This window comes from Oncorhynchus tshawytscha, linkage group LG09 (genome assembly GCF_018296145.1).
Source record: "Oncorhynchus tshawytscha isolate Ot180627B linkage group LG09, Otsh_v2.0, whole genome shotgun sequence".
NCBI classification, from domain to species: Eukaryota; Metazoa; Chordata; class Actinopteri; order Salmoniformes; family Salmonidae; genus Oncorhynchus; species Oncorhynchus tshawytscha.
The window spans coordinates 84530464-84552360 of NC_056437.1; positions in this window are offsets into that span (position 1 = coordinate 84530464).

Here is a 21897-nt window from a genome sequence, read left to right on the forward strand (position 1 = left end):
TCCAGCATGGGTCATGAAGAGGGAGTAATATAGTTGTCTCTGTCCAGCATGGCTCATGGAGAGTGAGTAATATAGTGGCCTCTCTGTCCAGCATGGCTCATGAAGAGGGAGTAATATAGTGGTCTCTGTCCAGCATGGCTCATGAAGAGGGAGTAATATAGTAGTCTCTGTCCAGCATGGCTCATGAAGAGGGAGTAATATAGTGGTCTCTGTCCAGCATGGCTCATGAAGAGGGAGTAATATAGTGGTCTCTCTATCCAGCATGACTCATGAAGAGGGAGTAATATAGTGGTATCTCTGTCCAGCATGACTCATGAAGAGGGAGCAATAGAGTGGTCTCTCTATCCAGCATGACTCATGAATAGGGAGTAATATAGTGGTCTCTCTGTCCAGCATGACTCATGGAGAGGGAGCAATAGAGTGGTCTCTCTGTCCAGCATGGCTCATGAAGAGGGAGTAATATAGTGGTCTCTGTCCAGCATGGCTCATGAAGAGGGATTAATACAGTGGTCTCTCTGTCCAGCATGGGTCATGAAGAGGGAGTAATATAGTTGTCTCTGTCCAGCATGGCTCATGAAGAGGGAGTAATATAGCGGTCTCTCAGTCCAGCATGGCTCATGAAGAGGAAGTAATATAGTGGTCTCTGTTCAGCATGGCTCATGAAGAGGGATTAATATAGTGGTCTCTGTCCAGCATGGCTCATGAAGAGGGAGTTATACAGTGGTCTCTCTATCCAGCATGGCTCATGAAAAGAGAGTCATATAGTGGTCTCTCTATCCAACATGACTGATGAAGAGGGAGTAATATAGTGGTCTCTCTGTCCAGCATGGCTCATGAAGAGGGAGTAATATAGTGGTCTCTCTGTCCGGCATGGCTCATGAAGAGGGAGTAATATAGTGGTCTCTATCCAGCATGGCTCATGAAGAGGGAGTAATATAGTGGTCTCTCTGTCCAGCATGGCTCATGAAGAGGGAGTAATATAGTGGTCTCTCTATCCAGCATGGCTCATGAAGAGGGAGTAATATAGTGGTCTCTGTCCAGCATGGCTCATGGAGAGGGAGCAATAGAGTGGTCTCTCTGTCCAGCATGGCTCATGAAGAGGGAGTAATAAAGTGGTCTCTGTCCAGCATGGCTCATGAAAAGGGAGTAATATAATGGTCTCTCTGTCCAGCATGGCTCATGAAGAGGGAGTAATATAGTGGTCTCTCTATCCAGCATGACTCATGAATAGGGAGTAATATAGTGGTCTCTCTGTCCAGCATGACTCATGGAGAGGGAGCAATAGAGTGATCTCTCTGTCCAGCATGGCTCATGAAGAAGGAGTAATATAGTGTTCTCTGTCCAGCATGGCTCATGAAGAGGGATTAATACAGTGGTCTCTCTGTCCAGCATGGGTCATGAAGAGGGAGTAATATAGTTGTCTCTGTCCAGCATGGCTCATGGAGAGTGAGTAATATAGTGGCCTCTCTGTCCAGCATGGCTCATGAAGAGGGAGTAATATAGTGGTCTCTGTCCAGCATGGCTCATGAAGAGGGAGTAATATAGTAGTCTCTGTCCAGCATGGCTCATGAAGAGGGAGTAATATAGTGGTCTCTGTCCAGCATGGCTCATGAAGAGGGAGTAATATAGTGGTCTCTCTATCCAGCATGACTCATGAAGAGGGAGTAATATAGTGGTATCTCTGTCCAGCATGACTCATGAAGAGGAAGTATGGCTCATGAAGAGGGAGTAATATAGTGGTCTCTCTATCCAGCATGACTCATGAAGAGGGAATAATATAGTGGTCTCTCTGTCCAGCATGGCTCATTAAGAGGGAGTAATATAGTGGTCTCTGTCCAGCATGGCTCATGAAGAGGGAGTAATATAGTGGTCTCTGTCCAGCATGGCTCATGAAGAGGGAGTAATATAGTGGTCTCTCTGTCCAGCATGGCTCATGAAGAGGGAGTAATATAGTGGTCTCTGTTCAGCATGGCTCATGAAGAGGAAGTATGGCTCATGAAGAGGGAGTAATATAGTGGTCTCTCTATCCAGCATGACTCATGAAGAGGGAGTAATATAGTGGTCTCTCTGTCCAGCATGGCTCATTAAGAGGGAGTAATATAGTGGTCTCTGTCCAGCATGGCTCATGAAGAGGGAGTAATATAGTGGTCTCTGTCCAGCATGGCTCATGAAGAGGGAGTAATATAGTGGTCTCTGTCCAGCATGGCTCATGAAGAGGGAGTAATATAGTGGTCTCTCTGTCCAGCAAGGCTCATGAAGAGGGAGTAATATAGTCATCTCTGTCCAGCATGGCTCATGAAGAGGGAGTACTATAGTGGTCTCTCTATCCAGCATGACTCATGAAGAGGGAGTAATATAGTGGTCTCACTGTCCAGCATGGCTCATGAAGAGGGAGTAATATAGTGGTCTCTCTGTCCAGCATGGCTCATGAAGAGGGAGTAATATAGTGGTCTCTGTCCAGCATGGCTCATGAAGAGGGAGTAATATAGTGGTCTCTCTATCCAGCATGGCTCATGAAGAGGGAGTAATATAGTGGTCTCTGTTCAGCATGGCTCATGAAGAGGGATTAATATAGTGGTCTCTGTCCAGCATGGCTCATGAAGAGGGAGTTATACAGTGGTCTCTCTATCCAGCATGGCTCATAAAAAGAGAGTCATATAGTGGTGTCTCTATCCAGCATGACTGATGAAGAGGGAGTAATATAGCGGTGTCTCAGTCCAGCATGGCTCATGAAGAGGAAGTAATATAGTGGTCTCTGTTCAGCATGGCTCATGAAGAGGGATTAATATAGTGGTCTCTGTCCAGCATGGCTCATGAAGAGGGAGTTATACAGTGGTCTCTCTATCCAGCATGGCTCATGAAAAGAGAGTCATATAGTGGTCTCTCTATCCAACATGACTGATGAAGAGGGAGTAATATAGTGGTCTCTCTGTCCAGCATGGCTCATGAAGAGGGAGTAATATAGTGGTCTCTCTGTCCAGCATGGCTCATGAAGAGGGAGTAATATAGTGGTCTCTATCCAGCATGGCTCATGAAGAGGGAGTAATATAGTGGTCTCTCTGTCCAGCATGGCTCATGAAGAGGGAGTAATATAGTGGTCTCTCTATCCAGCATGGCTCATGAAGAGGGAGTAATATAGTGGTCTCTGTCCAGCATGGCTCATGGAGAGGGAGCAATAGAGTGGTCTCTCTGTCCAGCATGGCTCATGAAGAGGGAGTAATAAAGTGGTCTCTGTCCAGCATGGCTCATGAAAAGGGAGTAATATAATGGTCTCTCTGTCCAGCATGGCTCATGAAGAGGGAGTAATATAGTGGTCTCTCTATCCAGCATGACTCATGAAGAGGGAGCAATAGAGTGGTATCTCTGTCCAGCATGACTCATGAAGAGGAAGTATGGCTCATGAAGAGGGAGTAATATAGTGGTCTCTCTATCCAGCATGACTCATGAAGAGGGAGTAATATAGTGGTCTCTCTGTCCAGCATGGCTCATTAAGAGGGAGTAATATAGTGGTCTCTGTCCAGCATGGCTCATGAAGAGGGAGTAATATAGTGGTCTCTGTCCAGCATGGCTCATGAAGAGGGAGTAATATAGTGGTCTCTGTCCAGCATGGCTCATGAAGAGGGAGTAATATAGTGGTCTCTCTGTCCAGCAAGGCTCATGAAGAGGGAGTAATATAGTGGTCTCTGTCCAGCATGGCTCATGAAGAGGGAGTAATATAGTGGACTCTCTGTCCATCAAGGCTCATGACGAGGGAGTAATATAGTCATCTCTGTCCAGCATGGCTCATGAAGAGGGAGTACTATAGTGGTCTCTCTATCCAGCATGACTTATGAAGAGGGAGTAATATAGTGGTCTCTCTGTCCAGCATGGCTCATGAAGAGGGAGTAATATAGTGGTCTCTCTGTCCAGCATGGCTCATGAAGAGGGAGTAATATAGTGGTCTCTGTCCAGCATGGCTCATGAAGAGGGAGTAATATAGTGGTCTCTCTATCCAGCATGGCTCATGAAGAGGGAGTAATATAGTGGTCTCTGTTCAGCATGGCTCATGAAGAGGAAGTATGGCTCATGAATAGGGAGTAATATAGTGGTCTCTCTATCCAGCATGACTCATGAAGAGGGAGTAATATAGTGGTCTCTCTGTCCAGCATGGCTCATTAAGAGGGAGTAATATAGTGGTCTCTGTCCAGCATGGCTCATGAAGAGGGAGTAATATAGTGGTCTCTGTCCAGCATGGCTCATGAAGAGGGAGTAATATAGTGGTCTCTGTCCAGCATGGCTCATGAAGAGGGAGTAATATAGTGGTCTCTCTGTCCAGCAAGGCTCATGAAGAGGGAGTAATATAGTGGTCTCTGTCCAGCATGGCTCATGAAGAGGGAGTAATATAGTGGTCTCTGTCCAGCATGGCTCATGAAGAGGGAGTAATATTGTGGACTCTCTGTCCAGCAAGGCTCATGAAGAGGGAGTAATATAGTCATCTCTGTCCAGCATGGCTAATGAAGAGGGAGTACTATAGTGGTCTCTCTATCCAGCATGACTCATGAAGAGGGAGTAATATAGTGGTCTCACTGTCCAGCATGGCTCATGAAGAGGGAGTAATATAGTGGTCTCTGTCCAGCATGGCTCATGAAGAGGGAGTAATATAGTGGTCTCTCTGTCCAGCAAGGCTCATGAAGAGGGAGTAATATAGTGGTCTCTGTCCAGCATGGCTCATGAAGAGGGAGTAATATAGTGGACTCTCTGTCCAGCAAGGCTCATGACGAGGGAGTAATATAGTCATCTCTCTGTCCAGCATGGCTCATGAAGAGGGAGTACTATAGTGGTCTCTCTATCCAGCATGACTTATGAAGAGGGAGTAATATAGTGGTCTCTCTGTCCAGCATGGCTCATGAAGAGGGAGTAATATAGTGGTCTCTCTGTCCAGCATGGCTCATGAAGAGGGAGTAATATAGTGGTCTCTGTCCAGCATGGCTCATGAAGAGGGAGTAATATAGTGGTCTCTCTATCCAGCATGGCTCATGAAGAGGGAGTAATATAGTGGTCTATGTTCAGCATGGCTCATGAAGAGGAAGTATGGCTCATGAATAGGGAGTAATATAGTGGTCTCTCTATCCAGCATGACTCATGAAGAGGGAGTAATATAGTGGTCTCTCTGTCCAGCATGGCTCATTAAGAGGGAGTAATATAGTGGTCTCTGTCCAGCATGGCTCATGAAGAGGGAGTAATATAGTGGTCTCTGTCCAGCATGGCTCATGAAGAGGGAGTAATATAGTGGTCTCTGTCCAGCATGGCTCATGAAGAGGGAGTAATATAGTGGTCTCTCTGTCCAGCAAGGCTCATGAAGAGGGAGTAATATAGTGGTCTCTGTCCAGCATGGCTCATGAAGAGGGAGTAATATAGTGGTCTCTGTCCAGCATGGCTCATGAAGAGGGAGTAATATTGTGGACTCTCTGTCCAGCAAGGCTCATGAAGAGGGAGTAATATAGTCATCTCTGTCCAGCATGGCTAATGAAGAGGGAGTACTATAGTGGTCTCTCTATCCAGCATGACTCATGAAGAGGGAGTAATATAGTGGTCTCACTGTCCAGCATGGCTCATGAAGAGGGAGTAATATAGTGGTCTCTCTGTCCAGCATGGCTCATGAAGAGGGAGTAATATAGTGGTCTCTGTCCAGCATGGCTCATGAAGAGGGAGTAATATAGTGGTCTCTCTATCCAGCATGGCTCATGAAGAGGGAGTAATATAGTGGTCTCTGTTCAGCATGGCTCATGAAGAGGGATTAATATAGTGGTCTCTGTCCAGCATGGCTCATGAAGAGGGAGTTATACAGTGGTCTCTCTATCCAGCATGGCTCATGAAAAGAGAGTCATATAGTGGTCTCTCTATCCAGCATGACTGATGAAGAGGGAGTAATATAGCGGTCTCTCAGTCCAGCATGGCTCATGAAGAGGAAGTAATATAGTGGTCTCTGTTCAGCATGGCTCATGAAGAGGGATTAATATAGTGGTCTCTGTCCAGCATGGCTCATGAAGAGGGAGTTATACAGTGGTCTCTCTATCCAGCATGGCTCATGAAAAGAGAGTCATATAGTGGTCTCTCTATCCAACATGACTGATGAAGAGGGAGTAATATAGTGGTCTCTCTGTCCAGCATGGCTCATGAAGAGGGAGTAATATAGTGGTCTCTCTGTCCAGCATGGCTCATGAAGAGGGAGTAATATAGTGGTCTCTATCCAGCATGGCTCATGAAGAGGGAGTAATATAGTGGTCTCTCTGTCCAGCATGGCTCATGAAGAGGGAGTAATATAGTGGTCTCTCTATCCAGCATGGCTCATGAAGAGGGAGTAATATAGTGGTCTCTGTCCAGCATGGCTCATGGAGAGGGAGCAATAGAGTGGTCTCTCTGTCCAGCATGGCTCATGAAGAGGGAGTAATAAAGTGGTCTCTGTCCAGCATGGCTCATGAAAAGGGAGTAATATAATGGTCTCTCTGTCCAGCATGGCTCATGAAGAGGGAGTAATATAGTGGTCTCTCTATCCAGCATGACTCATGAAGAGGGAGCAATAGAGTGGTCTCTCTATCCAGCATGACTCATGAATAGGGAGTAATATAGTGGTCTCTCTGTCCAGCATGACTCATGGAGAGGGAGCAATAGAGTGGTCTCTCTGTCCAGCATGGCTAATGAAGAGGGATTAATACAGTGGTCTCTGTCCAGCATGGCTCATGAAGAGGGATTAATACAGTGGTCTCTGTCCAGCATGGCTCATGAAGACGGATTAATACAGTGGTCTCTCTGTCCAGCATGACTCATGGAGAGGGAGCAATAGAGTGGTCTCTCTGTCCAGCATGGCTAATGAAGAGGGATTAATACAGTGGTCTCTGTCCAGCATGGCTCATGAAGAGGGATTAATACAGTGGTCTCTCTGTCCAGCATGGGTCATGAAGAGGGAGTAATATAGTTGTCTCTGTCCAGCATGGCTCATGGAGAGTGAGTAATATAGTGGCCTCTCTGTCCAGCATGGCTCATGAAGAGGGAGTAATATAGTGGTCTCTGTCCAGCATGGCTCATGAAGAGGGAGTAATATAGTAGTCTCTGTCCAGCATGGCTCATGAAGAGGGAGTAATATAGTGGTCTCTGTCCAGCATGGCTCATGAAGAGGGAGTAATATAGTGGTCTCTCTATCCAGCATGACTCATGAAGAGGGAGTAATATAGTGGTATCTCTGTCCAGCATGGCTCATGAAGAGGAAGTATGGCTCATGAAGAGGGAGTAATATAGTGGTCTCTCTATCCAGCATGACTCATGAAGAGGGAGTAATATAGTGGTCTCTCTGTCCAGCATGGCTCATTAAGAGGGAGTAATATAGTGGTCTCTGTCCAGCATGGCTCATGAAGAGGGAGTAATATAGTGGTCTCTGTCCAGCATGGCTCATGAAGAGGGAGTAATATAGTGGTCTCTGTCCAGCATGGCTCATGAAGAGGGAGTAATATAGTGGTCTCTCTGTCCAGCAAGGCTCATGAAGAGGGAGTAATATAGTGGTCTCTGTCCAGCATGGCTCATGAAGAGGGAGTAATATAGTGGTCTCTGTCCAGCATGGCTCATGAAGAGGGAGTAATATTGTGGACTCTCTGTCCAGCAAGGCTCATGAAGAGGGAGTAATATAGTCATCTCTGTCCAGCATGGCTCATGAAGAGGGAGTACTATAGTGGTCTCTCTATCCAGCATGACTCATGAAGAGGGAGTAATATAGTGGTCTCTCTGTCCAGCATGGCTCATGAAGAGGGAGTAATATAGTGGTCTCTCTATCCAGCATGGCTCATGAAGAGGGAGTAATATAGTGGGCTCTCTGTCCAGCATGGCTCATGAAGAGGGAGTAATATAGTGGTCTCTCTATCCAGCATGGCTCATGAAGAGGGAGTAATATAGTGGTCTCTCTGTCCAGCATGGCTCATGAAGAGGGAGTAATATAGTGGTCTCTCTGTCCAGCATGACTCATGAAGAGGGAGTAATATAGTGGTCTCTCTGTCCAGCATGGCTCATGAAGAGGGAGTAATATAGTGGTCTCTGTCCAGCATGGCTCATGAAGAGGGAGTAATATAGTGGTCTCTGTTCAGCATGGCTCATAAAAGGGAGGAATATAGTGGTCTCTGTCCAGCATGGCTCATGAAGAGGGAGTAATATAGTGGTCTCTCTATCCAGCATGACTCATGAAGAGGGAGTAATATAGTGGTCTCTCTGTCCAGCATGGCTCATGAAGAGGGAGTAATATAGTGGTCTCTCTGTCCAGCATGGCTCATGAAGAGGGAGTAATATAGTGGTCTCTGTTCAGCATGGCTCATAAAAGGGAGGAATATAGTGGTCTCTGTCCAGCATGGCTCATAAAAGGGAGTAATATAGTGGTCTCTCTATCCAGCATGACTCATGAAGAGGGAGTAATATAGTGGTCTCTCTGTCCAGCATGGCTCATGAAGAGGGAGTAATATAGTGGTCTCTCTGTCCAGCATGGCTCATGAAGAGGGAGTAATATAGTGGTCTCTGTCCAGCATGGCTCATGAAGAGGGAGTAATATAGTGGTCTCTCTATCCAGCATGGCTCATGAAGAGGGAGTAATATAGTGGTCTCTCTGTCCAGCATGGCTCATGAAGAGGGAGTAATATAGTGGTCTCTCTGTCCAGCATGACTCATGAAGAGGGAGTAATATAGTGGTCTCTCTGTCCAGCATGGCTCATGAAGAGGGAGTAATATAGTGGTCTCTGTCCAGCATGGCTCATGAAGAGGGAGTAATATAGTGGTCTCTGTTCAGCATGGCTCATAAAAGGGAGGAATATAGTGGTCTCTGTCCAGCATGGCTCATAAAAGGGAGTAATATAGTGGTCTCTGTCCAGCATGGCTCATGAAGAGGGAGTAATATAGTGGTCTCTCTATCCAGCATGACTCATGAAGAGGGAGTAATATAGTGGTCTCTCTGTCCAGCATGGCTCATGAAGAGGGAGTAATATAGTGGTCTCTCTGTCCAGCATGGCTCATGAAGAGGGAGTAATATAGTGGTCTCTATCCAGCATGGCTCATGAAGAGGGAGTAATATAGTGGTCTCTCTGTCCAGCATGGCTCATGAAGAGGAAGTAATATAGTGGTCTCTCTATCCAGCATGGCTCATGAAGAGGGAGTAATATAGTGTTCTCTGTCCAGCATGGCTCATGGAGAGTGAGTAATATAGTGGTCTCTCTGTCCAACATGGCTCATGAAGAGGGAGTAATATAGTGGTCTCTGTTCAGCATGGCTCATGAAGAGGGAGTAATATAGTGGTCTCTCTGTCCAGCATGGCTCATGAAGAGGCAGTAATATAGTGGTCTCTGTCCAGCATGGCTCATGAAGAGGGAGTAATATAGTGGTCTCTGATCAGCATGGCTCATAAAAGGGAGTAATATAGTGGTCTCTGTCCAGCATGGCTCATAAAAGGGAGTAATATAGTGGTCTCTGTTCAGCATGGCTCATGAAGAGGGAGTAATATAGTGGTCTCTCTGTCCAGCATGGCTCATTAAGAGGGAGTAATATAGTGGTCTCTGTCCAGCATGGCTCATGAAGAGGGAGTAATATAGTGGTGTCTGTCCAGCATGACTCATGAAGAGGGAGTAATATAGTGGTCTCTGTCCAGCGTGGCTCATGAAGAGGGAGTAATATAGTGGTCTCTCTGTCCATCATGGCTCATGAAGAGGGAGTAATATAGTGGTCTCTCTATCCAGCATGGTTCATGAAGAGGGAGTAATATAGTGGTCTCTCTGTCCAGCATGGCTCATGAAGAGGGAGTAATATAGTGGTCTCTCTATCCAGCATGGCTCATGAAGAGGGAGTAATATAGTGGTCTCTGTTCAGCATGGCTCATGAAGAGGGAGTAATATAGTGGTCTCTCTGTCCAGCATGGCTCATGAAGAGGCAGTTATATAGTGGTCTCTGTCCAGCATGGCTCATGAAGAGGGAGTAATATAGTGGTCTCTGTTCAGCATGGCTCATAAAAGGGAGGAATATAGTGGTCTCTGTCCAGCATGGCTCATAAAAGGGAGTAATATAGTGGTCTCTGTCCAGCATGGCTCATGAAGAGGGAGTAATATAGTAGTCTCTGATCAGCATGGCTCATAAAAGGGAGTAATATAGTAGTCTCTGTCCAGCATGGCTCATAAAAGGGAGTAATATAGTGGTCTCTGTTCAGCATGGCTCATGAAGAGGGATTAATATAGTGGTCTCTGTCCAGCATGGCTCATGAAGAGGGAGTTATACAGTGGTCTCTCTATCCAGCATGGCTCATGAAAAGAGAGTCATATAGTGGTCTCTCTATCCAGCATGACTGATTAAGAGGGAGTAATATAGCGGTCTCTCAGTCCAGCATGGCTCATGAAGAGGGAGTAATATAGTGGTCTCTCTATCCAGCATGGCTCATGAAGAGGGAGTAATATAGTGGTCTCTGTCCAGCATGGCTCATGGAGAGTGAGTAATATAGTGGTCTCTCTGTCCAACATGGCTCATGAAGAGGGAGTAATATAGTGGTCTCTGTTCAGCATGGCTCATGAAGAGGGAGTAACATAGTGGTCTCTCTGTCCAGCATGGCTCATTAAGAGGGAGTAATATAGTGGTCTCTGTCCAGCATGGCTCATGAAGAGGGAGTAATATAGTGGTGTCTGTCCAGCATGACTCATGAAGAGGGAGTAATATAGTGGTCTCTGTCCAGCGTGGCTCATGAAGAGGGAGTAATATAGTGGTCTCTCTGTCCAGCATGGCTCATGAAGAGGGAGTAATATAGTGGTCTCTCTATCCAGCATGGCTCATGAAGAGGGAGTAATATAGTGGTCTCTCTGTCCAGCATGGCTCATGAAGAGGGAGTAATATAGTGGTCTCTCTATCCAGCATGGCTCATGAAGAGGGAGTAATATAGTGGTCTCTTTGTCCAGCATGGCTCATGAAGAGGGAGTAATATAGTGGTCTCTCTGTCCAGCATGACTCATGAAGAGGGAGTAATATAGTGGTCTCTCTGTCCAGCATGGCTCATGAAGAGGGAGTAATATAGTGGTCTCTGTCCAGCATGGCTCATGAAGAGGGAGTAATATAGTGGTCTCTGTTCAGCATGGCTCATAAAAGGGAGGAATATAGTGGTCTCTGTCCAGCATGGCTCATAAAAGGGAGTAATATAGTGGTCTCTGTCCAGCATGGCTCATGAAGAGGGAGTAATATAGTGGTCTCTCTATCCAGCATGACTCATGAAGAGGGAGTAATATAGTGGTCTCTCTGTCCAGCATGGCTCATGAAGAGGGAGTAATATAGTGGTCTCTCTGTCCAGCATGGCTCATGAAGAGGGAGTAATATAGTGGTCTCTGTCCAGCATGGCTCATGAAGAGGGAGTAATATAGTGGTCTCTGATCAGCATGGCTCATAAAAGGGAGTAATATAGTGGTCTCTGTCCAGCATGGCTCATAAAAGGGAGTAATATAGTGGTCTCTGTTCAGCATGGCTCATGAAGAGGGAGTAACATAGTGGTCTCTCTGTCCAGCATGGCTCATTAAGAGGGAGTAATATAGTGGTCTCTGTCCAGCATGGCTCATGAAGAGGGAGTAATATAGTGGTGTCTGTCCAGCATGACTCATGAAGAGGGAGTAATATAGTGGTCTCTGTCCAGCGTGGCTCATGAAGAGGGAGTAATATAGTGGTCTCTCTGTCCAGCATGGCTCATGAAGAGGGAGTAATATAGTGGTCTCTCTATCCAGCATGGCTCATGAAGAGGGAGTAATATAGTGGTCTCTCTGTCCAGCATGGCTCATGAAGAGGGAGTAATATAGTGGTCTCTCTATCCAGCATGGCTCATGAAGAGGGAGTAATATAGTGGTCTCTCTGTCCAGCATGGCTCATGAAGAGGGAGTAATATAGTGGTCTCTCTGTCCAGCATGACTCATGAAGAGGGAGTAATATAGTGGTCTCTCTGTCCAGCATGGCTCATGAAGAGGGAGTAATATAGTGGTCTCTGTCCAGCATGGCTCATGAAGAGGGAGTAATATAGTGGTCTCTGTTCAGCATGGCTCATAAAAGGGAGGAATATAGTGGTCTCTGTCCAGCATGGCTCATAAAAGGGAGTAATATAGTGGTCTCTGTCCAGCATGGCTCATGAAGAGGGAGTAATATAGTGGTCTCTCTATCCAGCATGACTCATGAAGAGGGAGTAATATAGTGGTCTCTCTGTCCAGCATGGCTCATGAAGAGGGAGTAATATAGTGGTCTCTCTGTCCAGCATGGCTCATGAAGAGGGAGTAATATAGTGGTCTCTATCCAGCATGGCTCATGAAGAGGGAGTAATATAGTGGTCTCTCTGTCCAGCATGGCTCATGAAGAGGGAGTAATATAGTGGTCTCTCTATCCAGCATGGCTCATGAAGAGGGAGTAATATAGTGGTCTCTGTCCAGCATGGCTCATGGAGAGTGAGTAATATAGTGGTCTCTCTGTCCAACATGGCTCATGAAGAGGGAGTAATATAGTGGTCTCTGTTCAGCATGGCTCATGAAGAGGGAGTAATATAGTGGTCTCTCTGTCCAGCATGGCTCATGAAGAGGCAGTAATATAGTGGTCTCTGTCCAGCATGGCTCATGAAGAGGGAGTAATATAGTGGTCTCTGATCAGCATGGCTCATAAAAGGGAGTAATATAGTGGTCTCTGTCCAGCATGGCTCATGGAGAGGAGTAATATAGTGGTCTCTCTGTCCAGCATGGCTCATGAAGAGGCAGTTATATAGTGGTCTCTGTCAAGCATGGCTCATGAAGAGGGAGTAATATAGTGGTCTCTGTTCAGCATGGCTCATAAAAGGGAGGAATATAGTGGTCTCTGTCCAGCATGGCTCATAAAAGGGAGTAATATAGTGGTCTCTGTCCAGCATGGCTCATGAAGAGGGAGTAATATAGTGGTCTCTGATCAGCATGGCTCATAAAAGGGAGTAATATAGTAGTCTCTGTCCAGCATGGCTCATAAAGGGAGTAATATAGTGGTCTCTGTCCAGCATGGCTCATGAAGAGGCAGTTATATAGTGGTCTCTGTCCAGCATGGCTCATGAAGAGGGAGTAATATAGTGGTCTCTGTTCAGCATGGCTCATAAAAGGGAGGAATATAGTGGTCTCTGTCCAGCATGGCTCATAAAAGGGAGTAATATAGTGGTCTCTGTCCAGCATGGCTCATGAAGAGGGAGTAATATAGTGGTCTCTGATCAGCATGGCTCATAAAAGGGAGTAATATAGTAGTCTCTGTCCAGCATGGCTCATAAAAGGGAGTAATATAGTGGTCTCTGTTCAGCATGGCTCATGAAGAGGGATTAATATAGTGGTCTCTGTCCAGCATGGCTCATGAAGAGGGAGTTATACAGTGGTCTCTCTATCCAGCATGGCTCATGAAAAGAGAGTCATATAGTGGTCTCTCTATCCAGCATGACTGATTAAGAGGGAGTAATATAGCGGTCTCTCAGTCCAGCATGGCTCATGAAGAGGGAGTAATATAGTGGTCTCTCTATCCAGCATGGCTCATGAAGAGGGAGTAATATAGTGGTCTCTGTCCAGCATGGCTCATGGAGAGTGAGTAATATAGTGGTCTCTCTGTCCAACATGGCTCATGAAGAGGGAGTAATATAGTGGTCTCTGTTCAGCATGGCTCATGAAGAGGGAGTAATATAGTGGTCTCTCTGTCCAGCATGGCTCATGAAGAGGCAGTAATATAGTGGTCTCTGTCCAGCATGGCTCATGAAGAGGGAGTAATATAGTGGTCTCTGATCAGCATGGCTCATAAAAGGGAGTAATATAGTGGTCTCTGTCCAGCATGGCTCATAAAAGGGAGTAATATAGTGGTCTCTGTTCAGCATGGCTCATGAAGAGGGAGTAACATAGTGGTCTCTCTGTCCAGCATGGCTCATTAAGAGGGAGTAATATAGTGGTCTCTGTCCAGCATGGCTCATGAAGAGGGAGTAATATAGTGGTGTCTGTCCAGCATGACTCATGAAGAGGGAGTAATATAGTGGTCTCTGTCCAGCGTGGCTCATGAAGAGGGAGTAATATAGTGGTCTCTCTGTCCAGCATGGCTCATGAAGAGGGAGTAATATAGTGGTCTCTCTATCCAGCATGGCTCATGAAGAGGGAGTAATATAGTGGTCTCTCTGTCCAGCATGGCTCATGAAGAGGGAGTAATATATTGGTCTCTCTATCCAGCATGGCTCATGAAGAGGGAGTAATATAGTGGTCTCTCTGTCCAGCATGGCTCATGAAGAGGGAGTAATATAGTGGTCTCTCTGTCCAGCATGACTCATGAAGAGGGAGTAATATAGTGGTCTCTCTGTCCAGCATGGCTCATGAAGAGGGAGTAATATAGTGGTCTCTGTCCAGCATGGCTCATGAAGAGGGAGTAATATAGTGGTCTCTGTTCAGCATGGCTCATAAAAGGGAGGAATATAGTGGTCTCTGTCCAGCATGGCTCATAAAAGGGAGTAATATAGTGGTCTCTGTCCAGCATGGCTCATGAAGAGGGAGTAATATAGTGGTCTCTCTATCCAGCATGACTCATGAAGAGGGAGTAATATAGTGGTCTCTCTGTCCAGCATGGCTCATGAAGAGGGAGTAATATAGTGGTCTCTCTGTCCAGCATGGCTCATGAAGAGGGAGTAATATAGTGGTCTCTATCCAGCATGGCTCATGAAGAGGGAGTAATATAGTGGTCTCTCTGTCCAGCATGGCTCATGAAGAGGGAGTAATATAGTGGTCTCTCTATCCAGCATGGCTCATGAAGAGGGAGTAATATAGTGGTCTCTGTCCAGCATGGCTCATGGAGAGTGAGTAATATAGTGGTCTCTCTGTCCAACATGGCTCATGAAGAGGCAGTAATATAGTGGTCTCTGTCCAGCATGGCTCATGAAGAGGGAGTAATATAGTGGTCTCTGATCAGCATGGCTCATAAAAGGGAGTAATATAGTGGTCTCTGTCCAGCATGGCTCATAAAAGGGAGTAATATAGTGGTCTCTGTTCAGCATGGCTCATGAAGAGGGAGTAATATAGTGGTCTCTCTGTCCAGCATGGCTCATTAAGAGGGAGTAATATAGTGGTCTCTGTCCAGCATGGCTCATGAAGAGGGAGTAATATAGTGGTGTCTGTCCAGCATGACTCATGAAGAGGGAGTAATATAGTGGTCTCTGTCCAGCGTGGCTCATGAAGAGGGAGTAATATAGTGGTCTCTCTGTCCATCATGGCTCATGAAGAGGGAGTAATATAGTGGTCTCTCTATCCAGCATGGCTCATGAAGAGGGAGTAATATAGTGGTCTCTCTGTCCAGCATGGCTCATGAAGAGGGAGTAATATAGTGGTCTCTCTATCCAGCATGGCTCATGAAGAGGGAGTAATATAGTGGTCTCTGTTCAGCATGGCTCATGAAGAGGGAGTAATATAGTGGTCTCTCTGTCCAGCATGGCTCATGAAGAGGCAGTTATATAGTGGTCTCTGTCCAGCATGGCTCATGAAGAGGGAGTAATATAGTGGTCTCTGTTCAGCATGGCTCATAAAAGGGAGGAATATAGTGGTCTCTGTCCAGCATGGCTCATAAAAGGGAGTAATATAGTGGTCTCTGTCCAGCATGGCTCATGAAGAGGGAGTAATATAGTGGTCTCTGATCAGCATGGCTCATAAAAGGGAGTAATATAGTAGTCTCTGTCCAGCATGGCTCATAAAAGGGAGTAATATAGTGGTCTCTGTTCAGCATGGCTCATGAAGAGGGATTAATATAGTGGTCTCTGTCCAGCATGGCTCATGAAGAGGGAGTTATACAGTGGTCTCTCTATCCAGCATGGCTCATGAAAAGAGAGTCATATAGTGGTCTCTCTATCCAGCATGGCTCATGAAGAGGGAGTAATATAGTGGTCTCTGTCCAGCATGGCTCATGGAGAGTGAGTAATATAGTGGTCTCTCTGTCCAACATGGCTCATGAAGAGGGAGTAATATAGTGGTCTCTGTTCAGCATGGCTCATGAAGAGGGAGTAATATAGTGGTCTCTCTGTCCAGCATGGCTCATGAAGAGGCAGTAATATAGTGGTCTCTGTCCAGCATGGCTCATGAAGAGGGAGTAATATAGTGGTCTCTGATCAGCATGGCTCATAAAAGGGAGTAATATAGTGGTCTCTGTCCAGCATGGCTCATAAAAGGGAGTAATATAGTGGTCTCTGTTCAGCATGGCTCATGAACAGGGAGTAACATAGTGGTCTCTCTGTCCAGCATGGCTCATTAAGAGGGAGTAATATAGTGGTCTCTGTCCAGCATGGCTCATGAAGAGGGAGTAATATAGTGGTGTCTGTCCAGCATGACTCATGAAGAGGGAGTAATATAGTGGTCTCTGTCCAGCGTGGCTCATGAAGAGGGAGTAATATAGTGGTCTCTCTGTCCAGCATGGCTCATGAAGAGGGAGTAATATAGTGGTCTCTCTATCCAGCATGGCTCATGAAGAGGGAGTAATATAGTGGTCTCTCTGTCCAGCATGGCTCATGAAGAGGGAGTAATATAGTGGTCTCTCTATCCAGCATGGCTCATGAAGAGGGAGTAATATAGTGGTCTCTGTTCAGCATGGCTCATGAAGAGGGAGTAATATAGTGGTCTCTCTGTCCAGCATGGCTCATGAAGAGGCAGTTATATAGTGGTCTCTGTCCAGCATGGCTCATGAAGAGGGAGTAATATAGTGGTCTCTGTTCAGCATGGCTCATAAAAGGGAGGAATATAGTGGTCTCTGTCCAGCATGGCTCATAAAAGGGAGTAATATAGTGGTCTCTGTCCAGCATGGCTCATGAAGAGGGAGTAATATAGTGGTCTCTGATCAGCATGGCTCATAAAAGGGAGTAATATAGTAGTCTCTGTCCAGCATGGCTCATAAAAGGGAGTAATATAGTGGTCTCTGTTCAGCATGGCTCATGAAGAGGGATTAATATAGTGGTCTCTGTCCAGCATGGCTCATGAAGAGGGAGTTATACAGTGGTCTCTCTATCCAGCATGGCTCATGAAAAGAGAGTCATATAGTGGTCTCTCTATCCAGCATGACTGATTAAGAGGGAGTAATATAGCGGTCTCTCAGTCCAGCATGGCTCATGAAGAGGGAGTAATATAGTGGTCTCTCTATCCAGCATGGCTCATGAAGAGGGAGTAATATAGTGGTCTCTGTCCAGCATGGCTCATGGAGAGTGAGTAATATAGTGGTCTCTCTGTCCAACATGGCTCATGAAGAGGGAGTAATATAGTGGTCTCTGTTCAGCATGGCTCATGAAGAGGGAGTAATATAGTGGTCTCTCTGTCCAGCATGGCTCATGAAGAGGCAGTAATATAGTGGTCTCTGTCCAGCATGGCTCATGAAGAGGGAGTAATATAGTGGTCTCTGATCAGCATGGCTCATAAAAGGGAGTAATATAGTGGTCTCTGTCCAGCATGGCTCATAAAAGGGAGTAATATAGTGGTCTCTGTTCAGCATGGCTCATGAAGAGGGAGTAACATAGTGGTCTCTCTGTCCAGCATGGCTCATTAAGAGGGAGTAATATAGTGGTCTCTGTCCAGCATGGCTCATGAAGAGGGAGTAATATAGTGGTGTCTGTCCAGCATGACTCATGAAGAGGGAGTAATATAGTGGTCTCTGTCCAGCGTGGCTCATGAAGAGGGAGTAATATAGTGGTCTCTCTGTCCAGCATGGCTCATGAAGAGGGAGTAATATAGTGGTCTCTCTATCCAGCATGGCTCATGAAGAGGGAGTAATATAGTGGTCTCTCTGTCCAGCATGGCTCATGAAGAGGGAGTAATATAGTGGTCTCTCTATCCAGCATGGCTCATGAAGAGGGAGTAATATAGTGGTCTCTGTTCAGCATGGCTCATGAAGAGGGAGTAATATAGTGGTCTCTCTGTCCAGCATGGCTCATGAAGAGGCAGTTATATAGTGGTCTCTGTCCAGCATGGCTCATGAAGAGGGAGTAATATAGTGGTCTCTGTTCAGCATGGCTCATAAAAGGGAGGAATATAGTGGTCTCTGTCCAGCATGGCTCATAAAAGGGAGTAATATAGTGGTCTCTGTCCAGCATGGCTCATGAAGAGGGAGTAATATAGTGGTCTCTGATCAGCATGGCTCATAAAAGGGAGTAATATAGTAGTCTCTGTCCAGCATGGCTCATAAAAGGGAGTAATATAGTGGTCTCTGTTCAGCATGGCTCATGAAGAGGGATTAATATAGTGGTCTCTGTCCAGCATGGCTCATGAAGAGGGAGTTATACAGTGGTCTCTCTATCCAGCATGGCTCATGAAAAGAGAGTCATATAGTGGTCTCTCTATCCAGCATGACTGATTAAGAGGGAGTAATATAGCGGTCTCTCAGTCCAGCATGGCTCATGAAGAGGGAGTAATATAGTGGTCTCTCTATCCAGCATGGCTCATGAAGAGGGAGTAATATAGTGGTCTCTGTCCAGCATGGCTCATGGAGAGTGAGTAATATAGTGGTCTCTCTGTCCAACATGGCTCATGAAGAGGGAGTAATATAGTGGTCTCTGTTCAGCATGGCTCATGAAGAGGGAGTAATATAGTGGTCTCTCTGTCCAGCATGGCTCATGAAGAGGCAGTAATATAGTGGTCTCTGTCCAGCATGGCTCATGAAGAGGGAGTAATATAGTGGTCTCTGATCAGCATGGCTCATAAAAGGGAGTAATATAGTGGTCTCTGTCCAGCATGGCTCATAAAAGGGAGTAATATAGTGGTCTCTGTTCAGCATGGCTCATGAAGAGGGAGTAACATAGTGGTCTCTCTGTCCAGCATGGCTCATTAAGAGGGAGTAATATAGTGGTCTCTGTCCAGCATGGCTCATGAAGAGGGAGTAATATAGTGGTGTCTGTCCAGCATGACTCATGAAGAGGGAGTAATATAGTGGTCTCTGTCCAACGTGGCTCATGAAGAGGGAGTAATATAGTGGTCTCTCTGTCCAGCATGGCTCATGAAGAGGGAGTAATATAGTGGTCTCTCTATCCAGCATGGCTCATGAAGAGGGAGTAATATAGTGGTCTCTCTATCCAGCATGACTCATGAAGAGGGAGTAATATAGTGGTCTCTCTGTCCAGCATGGCTCATGAAGAGGGAGTAATATAGTGGTCTCTCTATCCAGCATGGCTCATGAAGAGGGAGTAATATAGTGGTCTCTCTATCCAGCATGACTCATGAAGAGGGAGTAATATAGTGGTCTCTCTGTCCAGCATGGCTCATGAAGAGGGAGTAATATAGTGGTCTCTCTGTCCAGCATGGCTCATGAAGAGGGAGTAATATAGTGGTCTCTATCCAGCATGGCTCATGAAGAGGGAGTAATATAGTGGTCTCTCTGTCCAGCATGGCTCATGAAGAGGGAGTAATATAGTGGTCTCTCTATCCAGCATGGCTCATGAAGAGGGAGTAATATAGTGGTCTCTGTCCAGCATGGCTCATGGAGAGTGAGTAATATAGTGGTCTCTCTGTCCAACATGGCTCATGAAGAGGGAGTAATATAGTGGTCTCTGTTCAGCATGGCTCATGGAGAGTGAGTAATATAGTGGTCTCTCTGTCCAACATGGCTCATGAAGAGGGAGTAATATAGTGGTCTCTGTTCAGCATGGCTCATGAAGAGGGAGTAATATAGTGGTCTCTCTGTCCAGCATGGCTCATGAAGAGGCAGTAATATAGTGGTCTCTGTCCAGCATGGCTCATGAAGAGGGAGTAATATAGTGGTCTCTGATCAGCATGGCTCATAAAAGGGAGTAATATAGTGGTCTCTGTCCAGCATGGCTCATAAAAGGGAGTAATATAGTGGTCTCTGTTCAGCATGGCTCATGAAGAGGGAGTAACATAGTGGTCTCTCTGTCCAGCATGGCTCATTAAGAGGGAGTAATATAGTGGTCTCTGTCCAGCATGGCTCATGAAGAGGGAGTAATATAGTGGTGTCTGTCCAGCATGACTCATGAAGAGGGAGTAATATAGTGGTCTCTGTCCAACGTGGCTCATGAAGAGGGAGTAATATAGTGGTCTCTCTGTCCAGCATGGCTCATGAAGAGGGAGTAATATAGTGGTCTCTCTATCCAGCATGGCTCATGAAGAGGGAGTAATATAGTGGTCTCTCTATCCAGCATGACTCATGAAGAGGGAGTAATATAGTGGTCTCTCTGTCCAGCATGGCTCATGAAGAGGGAGTAATATAGTGGTCTCTCTATCCAGCATGGCTCATGAAGAGGGAGTAATATAGTGGTCTCTCTATCCAGCATGACTCATGAAGAGGGAGTAATATAGTGGTCTCTCTGTCCAGCATGGCTCATGAAGAGGGAGTAATATAGTGGTCTCTCTGTCCAGCATGGCTCATGAAGAGGGAGTAATATAGTGGTCTCTATCCAGCATGGCTCATGAAGAGGGAGTAATATAGTGGTCTCTCTGTCCAGCATGGCTCATGAAGAGGGAGTAATATAGTGGTCTCTCTATCCAGCATGGCTCATGAAGAGGGAGTAATATAGTGGTCTCTGTCCAGCATGGCTCATGGAGAGTGAGTAATATAGTGGTCTCTCTGTCCAACATGGCTCATGAAGAGGGAGTAATATAGTGGTCTCTGTTCAGCATGGCTCATGGAGAGTGAGTAATATAGTGGTCTCTCTGTCCAACATGGCTCATGAAGAGGGAGTAATATAGTGGTCTCTGTTCAGCATGGCTCATGAAGAGGGAGTAATATAGTGGTCTCTCTGTCCAGCATGGCTCATGAAGAGGCAGTAATATAGTGGTCTCTGTCCAGCATGGCTCATGAAGAGGGAGTAATATAGTGGTCTCTGATCAGCATGGCTCATAAAAGGGAGTAATATAGTGGTCTCTGTCCAGCATGGCTCATAAAAGGGAGTAATATAGTGGTCTCTGTTCAGCATGGCTCATGAAGAGGGAGTAACATAGTGGTCTCTCTGTCCAGCATGGCTCATTAAGAGGGAGTAATATAGTGGTCTCTGTCCAGCATGGCTCATGAAGAGGGAGTAATATAGTGGTGTCTGTCCAGCATGACTCATGAAGAGGGAGTAATATAGTGGTCTCTGTCCAGCGTGGCTCATGAAGAGGGAGTAATATAGTGGTCTCTCTGTCCAGCATGGCTCATGAAGAGGGAGTAATATAGTGGTCTCTCTATCCAGCATGGCTCATGAAGAGGGAGTAATATAGTGGTCTCTCTGTCCAGCATGGCTCATGAAGAGGGAGTAATATAGTGGTCTCTCTATCCAGCATGGCTCATGAAGAGGGAGTAATATAGTGGTCTCTCTGTCCAGCATGGCTCATGAAGAGGGAGTAATATAGTGGTCTCTCTGTCCAGCATGACTCATGAAGAGGGAGTAATATAGTGGTCTCTCTGTCCAGCATGGCTCATGAAGAGGGAGTAATATAGTGGTCTCTGTCCAGCATGGCTCATGAAGAGGGAGTAATATAGTGGTCTCTGTTCAGCATGGCTCATAAAAGGGAGGAATATAGTGGTCTCTGTCCAGCATGGCTCATAAAAGGGAGTAATATAGTGGTCTCTGTCCAGCATGGCTCATGAAGAGGGAGTAATATAGTGGTCTCTCTATCCAGCATGACACATGAAGAGGGAGTAATATAGTGGTCTCTCTGTCCAGCATGGCTCATGAAGAGGGAGTAATATAGTGGTCTCTCTGTCCAGCATGGCTCATGAAGAGGGAGTAATATAGTGGTCGCTATCCAGCATGGCTCATGAAGAGGGAGTAATATAGTGGTCTCTCTGTCCAGCATGGCTCATGAAGAGGGAGTAATATAGTGGTCTCTCTATCCAGCATGGCTCATGAAGAGGGAGTAATATAGTGGTCTCTGTCCAGCATGGCTCATGGAGAGTGAG